At 46.2% G+C, this 8,678-nt stretch overlaps 1 pseudogene; it reads right to left on the bottom strand.

Annotated features, from left to right (window-relative positions):
- The window catches only part of LOC116364966 (guanine nucleotide-binding protein subunit alpha-12-like), a 40,069-nt pseudogene extending 32,514 nt beyond the window's left edge, over positions 1–7,555 (bottom strand).
- Positions 7,556–8,678: the final 1,123 nt, after the last annotated feature.

An 8,678-nucleotide genomic window follows, 5' to 3' on the forward strand; every position in this document is an offset into this window, starting at 1 on the left:
AAGGATATGAACAAAATGTGCCCACGTGGCTACATGCAGCTCTCACTTTGAACTCAAAACAAGCGCATCTACTCACGAATGCTCATGCTGTAAACACAGTCCAGTTCAAAGTGAATGACACAGATCCATATACGGCAATGGCCTATTTGCATATAGGCCTACTGCAGCTCTGATTGGTTATGCCGCACAGGTCTGTGTAGAGTGGTGCATTTCAATGCAATAGAATCCTACTCCAATGCGTTCTGCTTACAACAAAAGTCTTGCATAGATTGTTTTCTTTTGGGATGTTGCATTAAAAGTGTCTAATATTGAGTTGACTCAATCACAATTCCCACAGTAAAGGGAAACGTTGATAGTGTTGCCTAAAGGGGAAAACTCTAGAACATTGATAGTGTTGCCTAAAGGGGAAAACTCTAGAACGTTGATAGTGTTACCTAAAGGGGGGAAACTCTAGAACGTTGATAGTGTTACCTAAAGGGGGGAACTCTAGAACGTTGATAGTGTTACCTAAAGGGGGGAAACTCTAGAACGTTGATAGTGTTACCTAAAGGGGGAAAACTCTAGAACGTTGATAGTGTTACCTAAAGGGGGGAAACTCTAGAACGTTGATAGTGTTACCTAAAGGGGGGAAACTCTAGAACGTTGATAGTGTTACCTAAAGGGGGGAAACTCTAGAACGTTGATAGTGTTGCCTAAAGGGAAAAACTCTAGAACATTGATAGTGTTGCCTAAAGGGAAAAACTCTAGAACATTGATAGTGTTGCCTAAAGGGGAAAACTCTAGAATGTTGATTGTGTTACCTAAAGGGAAAAACTCTAGAACGTTGATAGTGTTAACTAAAGGGGGGAAACTCTAGAACGTTGATAGTGTTACCTAAAGGGGAAAACTCTAAAACGTTGATAGTGTTGCCTAAAGGGAAAAACTCTAGAACATTGATAGTGTTGCCTAAAGGGGAAAACTCTAGAATGTTGATTGTGTTACCTAAAGGGAAAAACTCTAGAACGTTGATAGTGTTAACTAAAGGGGAAAACTCTAGAACGTTGATAGTGTTACCTAAAGGGGGGAAACTCTAAAATGTTGATAGTGTTACCGAAAGGGGGAAAACTCTAGAACGTTGATACGGTTACCGAAAGGGGGAAAACTCTAAAATGTTGATAGTGTTACCTAAAGGGGGGAAATGCGAAAATGTTGATAGTGTTACCGAAAGGGGGAAAACTCTAGAACGTTGATACGGTTACCGAAAGGGGGAAAACTCTAGAACGTTGATACGGTTACCGAAAGGGGGAAAACTCTAGAACGTTGATAGTGTTACCTAAAGGGGAAAAACTAGAACGTTGATAGTGTTACCTAAAAGGGAAAACTCTAGAACGTTGATAGGGAAACTCTAGAACCTTCATAGTGTTACCTAAAGGGGGAAACTCTAGAACGTTGATAATGTTGCCTAAAGGGGGGAAACTCTAGAACGTTGATAGTGTTACCTAAAGGGGAAAACTCTAGAATGTTGAGTGAAATTCAATCTCGTGCTTCTCTGCGCGGGGCTGCGGATGTGCGCAGCTTAAAGGGAACATTGGGGACAACAGAAGCTTCTCAAGCTAAACCCAAAAGATCCAGATAATGGGTTAAATAATATAGACCCCTTCTCTCTGTCTCTCTCTCTCTTCACCAACAGACATACAGTCTGACCGTGTGTGTGTGTGTGTGTGTGTGTGTGTGTGTGTGTGTGTGTGTGTGTGTGTGTGTGTGTGTGTGTGTGTGTGTGTGTGTGTGTGTGTGTGTGTGTGTGTGTGTGTGCGTGGTGTAAAGTACTTCAGTAAAAATACTTCAAAGTACTACTTAAGTCATTTTTTGGGGCGGTATCTGTACTCTACTTTACTATTTTCTATTTTCAAGAGAACGTCCCTGGTCATCCCTACTGCCTCTGATCTGGAGGACTCACTAAACAGAGAACATCCCTGGTCATCCCTACTGCCTCTGATCTGGAGGACTCACTAAACAGAGAACATCCCTGGTCATCCCTACTGCCTCTGATCTGGAGGACTCACTAAACAGAGAACATCCCTGGTCATCCCTACTGCCTCTGATCTGGAGGACTCACTAAACAGAGAACATCCCTGGTCATCCCTACTGCCTCTGATCTGGAGGACTCACTAAACAGAGAACATCCCTGGTCATCCCTACTGCCTCTGATCTGGAGGACTCACTAAACAGAGAACATCCCTGGTCATCCCTACTGCCTCTGATCTGGAGGACTCACTAAACAGAGAACATCCCTGGTCATCCCTACTGCCTCTGATCTGGAGGACTCACTAAACAGAGAACATCCCTGGTCATCCCTACTGCCTCTGATCTGGAGGACTCACTAAACAGAGAACATCCCTGGTCATCCCTACTGCCTCTGATCTGGAGGACTCACTAAACAGAGAACATCCCTGGTCATCCCTACTGCCTCTGATCTGGAGGACTCACTAAACAGAGAACATCCCTGGTCATCCCTACTGCCTCTGATCTGGAGGACTCACTAAACAGAGAACATCCCTGGTCATCCCTACTGCCTTTGATCTGGAGGACTCACTAAACAGAGAACATCCCTGGTCGTCCCTACTGCCTCTGATCTGGAGGACTCACTAAACAGAGAACATCCCTGGTCGTCCCTACTGCCTCTGATCTGGAGGACTCACTAAACAGAGAACATCCCTGGTCATCCCTACTGCCTCTGATCTGGCAGATTCACTAAACAGAGAACATCCCTGGTCATCCCTCCTGCCTCTGATCTGGCAGATTCACTAAACAGAGAACATCCCTGGTCATCCCTTCTAGCCTCTGATCTGGAGGACTCACTAAACAGAGAACATCCCTTGTCATCCCTACTGCCTCTGATCTGGTGGACTCACTAAACAGAGAACATCCCTGGTCATCCCTTCTAGCCTCTGATCTGGCAGATTCACTAAACAGAGAACATCCCTGGTCATCCCTTCTAGCCTCTGATCTGGCAGATTCACTAAACAGAGAACATCCCTGGTCATCCCTTCTAGCCTCTGATCTGGAGGACTCACTAAACAGAGAACATCCCTGGTCATCCCTTCTAGCCTCTGATCTGGCAGATTCACTAAACAGAGAACATCCTGGGTCATCCTTACTGCCTCTGATCTGGAGGACTCACTAAACAGAGAACATCCCTGGTCATCCCTACTGCCTCTGATCTGGTGGACTCACTAAACAGAGAACATCCCTGGTCATCCCTTCTAGCCTCTGATCTGGCAGATTCACTAAACAGAGAACATCCCTGGTCATCCCTTCTAGCCTCTGATCTGGCGGACTCACTAAACAGAGAACATCCCTGGTCATCCCTTCTAGCCTCTGATCTGGCAGATTCACTAAACAGAGAACATCCCTGGTCATCCCTTCTAGCCTCTGATCTGGCAGATTCACTAAACAGAGAACATCCCTGGTCATCCCTTCTAGCCTCTGATCTGGCAGATTCACTAAACATTACATGCTTCATTTGTAACTGATGTCTGAGGGTTGGAGTGGCTATCTGTAAATAAACAACACAAAGTATGACAATTGGAAACTTTTCCATCTCTCTGTGTGTGTGTGTGTGTGTGTGTGTGTGTGTGTGTGTGTGTGTGTGTGTGTGTGTGTGTGTGTGTGTGTGTGTGTGTGTGTGTGTGTGTGTGTGTGTGTGTGTGTGTGTGTGTGTGTGTGTGTGTGCGTGGTGTAAAGTACTTCAGTAAAAATACTTCAAAGTACTACTTAAGTCATTTTTTGGGGCGGTATCTGTACTCTACTTTACTATTTTCTATTTTCAAGAGAACGTCCCTGGTCATCCCTACTGCCTCTGATCTGGAGGACTCACTAAACAGAGAACATCCCTGGTCATCCCTACTGCCTCTGATCTGGAGGACTCACTAAACAGAGAACATCCCTGGTCATCCCTACTGCCTCTGATCTGGAGGACTCACTAAACAGAGAACATCCCTGGTCATCCCTACTGCCTCTGATCTGGAGGACTCACTAAACAGAGAACATCCCTGGTCATCCCTACTGCCTCTGATCTGGAGGACTCACTAAACAGAGAACATCCCTGGTCATCCCTACTGCCTCTGATCTGGAGGACTCACTAAACAGAGAACATCCCTGGTCATCCCTACTGCCTCTGATCTGGAGGACTCACTAAACAGAGAACATCCCTGGTCATCCCTACTGCCTCTGATCTGGAGGACTCACTAAACAGAGAACATCCCTGGTCGTCCCTACTGCCTCTGATCTGGAGGACTCACTAAACAGAGAACATCCCTGGTCGTCCCTACTGCCTCTGATCTGGAGGACTCACTAAACAGAGAACATCCCTGGTCATCCCTACTGCCTCTGATCTGGCAGATTCACTAAACAGAGAACATCCCTGGTCATCCCTCCTGCCTCTGATCTGGCAGATTCACTAAACAGAGAACATCCCTGGTCATCCCTTCTAGCCTCTGATCTGGAGGACTCACTAAACAGAGAACATCCCTTGTCATCCCTACTGCCTCTGATCTGGTGGACTCACTAAACAGAGAACATCCCTGGTCATCCCTTCTAGCCTCTGATCTGGCAGATTCACTAAACAGAGAACATCCCTGGTCATCCCTTCTAGCCTCTGATCTGGCAGATTCACTAAACAGAGAACATCCCTGGTCATCCCTTCTAGCCTCTGATCTGGAGGACTCACTAAACAGAGAACATCCCTGGTCATCCCTTCTAGCCTCTGATCTGGCAGATTCACTAAACAGAGAACATCCTGGGTCATCCTTACTGCCTCTGATCTGGAGGACTCACTAAACAGAGAACATCCCTGGTCATCCCTACTGCCTCTGATCTGGTGGACTCACTAAACAGAGAACATCCCTGGTCATCCCTTCTAGCCTCTGATCTGGCAGATTCACTAAACAGAGAACATCCCTGGTCATCCCTTCTAGCCTCTGATCTGGCGGACTCACTAAACAGAGAACATCCCTGGTCATCCCTTCTAGCCTCTGATCTGGCAGATTCACTAAACAGAGAACATCCCTGGTCATCCCTTCTAGCCTCTGATCTGGCAGATTCACTAAACAGAGAACATCCCTGGTCATCCCTTCTAGCCTCTGATCTGGCAGATTCACTAAACATTACATGCTTCATTTGTAACTGATGTCTGAGGGTTGGAGTGGCTATCTGTAAATAAACAACACAAGGTATGACAATTGGAAACTTTTCCATCTCTCTGTGTGTGTGTGTGTGTGTGTGTGTGTGTGTGTGTGTGTGTGTGTGTGTGTGTGTGTGTGTGTGTGTGTGTGTGTGTGTGTGTGTGTGTGTGTGTGTGTGTGTGTGTGTGTGTGTGTGTGTGTCAGAGAAAGAGACAGAGAAACTAGTAGTCACTTCCTCACTGCAGTGACACACACACACACTCACTCATGCGTGTTCGGGCGCACATACACATCTCAGTCTGCCGGCTGATGCCGCGTTCACACGCTGGTCAGAACTAGGAAACTCTTGACATTTCAGACGTGCTTAGAAAGTCGATAAATCCCGAGTGAACGCGGCACGAGAGCCAGACGTGAGTCACACTGTGTCATAGTTCATGTGTTTTAGTTAGGTACAAAGTGTACGTCTGGTCTGCATGGGACCACTGATCCGTTAGATACAAACCTAACCACTGATCTAGAACCAGTTTTACTTAGTGTGAATGTCTGACACCACTGACCTAGAACCAGTTTTACTTAGAACCAGTTTTACTTAGTAAGTACGTCTGACACCACTGACCTAGAACCAGTTTTACTTAGTAAGTACGTCTGACACCACTGACCTAGAACCAGTTTTTACTTAGTGTGAACGTCAGACACCACTGATCTAGGACCCGTTTTCCCTGACCCAGTCCTACCCATTCTATAAGAGAGGGAAATGCACAAACGGACCTAATATCCAATGTTTTGTCAATGAGAGTAGAATCTGACTTGGGACCAGTTTCCAGGAGACAAACTCCATATACAGTAGAGAGTAATAAGAGTAGGAGCTGACTTGGACCTAATATCCAGTGTCAATGAGATCAACACTCAGAACTTGAGCTTTTGAATTGAACTAACTAGGATGGGCCTCTGCCTAATTGAACTAACTAGGATGGGCCTCTGCCTAATTGAACTAACTAGGATGGGCCTCTGCCTAATTGAACTAACTAGGATGGGCCTCTGCCTAATTGAACTAACTAGGATGGGCCTCTGCCTAATTGAACTAACTAGGATGGGCCTCTGCCTAATTGAACTAACTAGGATGGGCCTCTGCCTAATTGAACTAACTAGGATGGGCCTCTGCCTAATTGAACTAACTAGGATGGGCCTCTGCCTAATTGAACTAACTAGGATGGGCCTCTGCCTAATGCGCGTCAATACAGTGCGCGGGGAATTGATTGAATAACATTGTTTTCCCTTGGAGAAATGCCATGCTACAATAACATAGGCCTGTTCACTGCATGAGTCACAATGGTTATAACTCTTATCTAAAAGTATTTATTTTGGCTACCTTTATGATATTCTCAAAGATTGTGTCCCGGAAGTCGAGTAGAGCTTTCTTGTCGAACTCTTTCCCATTAATAATCCTCATCTGTTTGAGGAAGGTCGATTTGCCGCTCTCTCCAGCACCGAGGAGAAGGATCTTCACGAGCCGCCTTACAGCACGCCTCTCTCGTGCAAGCATGGCATCAATCTCCCGGCTCCTCCGCCGAGCCTCTCGCTCCTGGACCGCGTCCCTTTCCCGGATCCTGTCCTTGCTGCCGCCCGCCTCTCGGGTGGCCTCCGCCGGCAGCAGGCAGCGGCTCAGGCTCCGCACAACTCCCGACATGGTCCGTGTTTAACCAACCAACCCACCAAACTTCAGCAGAACCTTTTCATAATACGAGAAGAGTCCAGTCTACACCCCCATTCAATAGGCTACGGTTCGATTATACCATTTCAGTAGTAGCAGGGTTATCCGACTGATATAAACCCCCAGATTGTCTCATTCAACTCCGAGGAAAAAAGTGAGAAATTAGGCTATTTCGATATCCAAATCCTTGACATGATACGAGATAATCCACTCCACTCCGCTTTAATACATTTATATTAGCCTAAAAGTTTAAGTGGTTAGGGTTATCAAAATGAAAAATGAAGATTTTGTCGTCCATTAAAATAGATCCTGTTTATGTATCCGTTATGCGCCGACCCGCAGAGTTGCGCGAGCTGGAGATACTCCCGTGTCCATTTTGGTTTAGAGTTGGATGTGTTCTCTTCTCAAATAAAGAACCAGCGAAGTAGACAAGAGGGGGAAAAAAACAACACAACCACCGCCGAGACTAAAGTCGTCCAACAAGCGTTATAAACTCAGTATAAAACGATATCACCGTCCGCGTATCTCGACTAAAGTTTAGCCTAACAAACAAACTTCAGTGAAATAAAAGCAAATGTTGCCTCGATGTAGATTAGGAGGATTCCCAGGGGATTTCTGAACTTGAGAACACGGACAAAAAGGCAAGAGTGGGAGCGAGAGTCTGGCCCAGTGATTTATATATACACTAGGTGACTAACAGGGGGTGCTGTTTTGAAGACACTGAGCCTCCATATTGGCACTCACCGCTGAAAAAATTAATACATTTTGGAAGCTATATAAATGCATTTGGCCTCGTCGTGGCCCACACTGAGTTGGGCTGTAGTTGTAGTGGGCTGTTCCATGTCAGCTACATACTGTCTTGGTCTGGTCTAAGACTGCTGCAGCACTACTCCGGACGGCAGATAGGGGGCGACTCAACACCACTCTATCACTACGGGAGGCGCCGAGAAAGAACACTGGGATGTAGGGTTCAATACTCGAATTGAAATCAAGACAAATATAATACAGTAGAGAATAATAGGGTAGGAGCTGACTTGGGATCAGTGTCCAGGAGACAAACTCCATATACAGTAGAGAGTAATAGAGTAGAAGCTGACTTGGGACCAGTTTCCAGGAGACAAACTCCATCCCCTTCTAGAAGACTTGTTGTGGCTGGCTAGTTGTCTCTCCTTCCATGTCTCAGAGCAGGGCTTGAACACGAGTGTTAAACCTGCTGTTTTCAACTCTCTAGAGACAGCAGGAGCGGTAGAGATACTCTGAATGATCTTGCTATTAAAAGCTGACTGACATTTACTCCTGGGGTGCTGACCTGTTGCACCCTCGACAACCACTGTGATTATTATTATTTGACCATGCTGGTCATCTATGAACATTTGAACATCTTGGCCATGTTCTGTTATAATCTCCACCCGGCACAGCCAGAAGAGGACTGGCCACCCCACATAGCATAAGAAACACATAAGAAACCCCACATAAGAAACATTACTGTGCAGCCGTATTCATTGATCTGGCCAAGGCTTTCGACTCTGTCAATCACCACATCCTCATCGGCAGACTCGACAGCCTTGGTTTCTCAAATGATTGCCTCGCCTGGTTCACCAACTACTTCTCTGATAGAGTTCAGTGTGTCAAATCGGAGGGTCTGCTGTCCGGACCTCTGGCAGTCTCTATGGGGGTGCCACAGGGTTCAATTCTTGGACCGACTCTCTTCTCTGTATACATCAATGAGGTCGCTCTTGCTGCTGGTGAGTCCCTGATCCACCTCTACGCAGACAACACCATTCTGTATACTTCCGGCCCTTCTT

This window comes from Oncorhynchus kisutch, unplaced genomic scaffold (assembly GCF_002021735.2).
Source record: "Oncorhynchus kisutch isolate 150728-3 unplaced genomic scaffold, Okis_V2 scaffold1133, whole genome shotgun sequence".
NCBI classification, from domain to species: domain Eukaryota; kingdom Metazoa; phylum Chordata; class Actinopteri; order Salmoniformes; family Salmonidae; genus Oncorhynchus; species Oncorhynchus kisutch.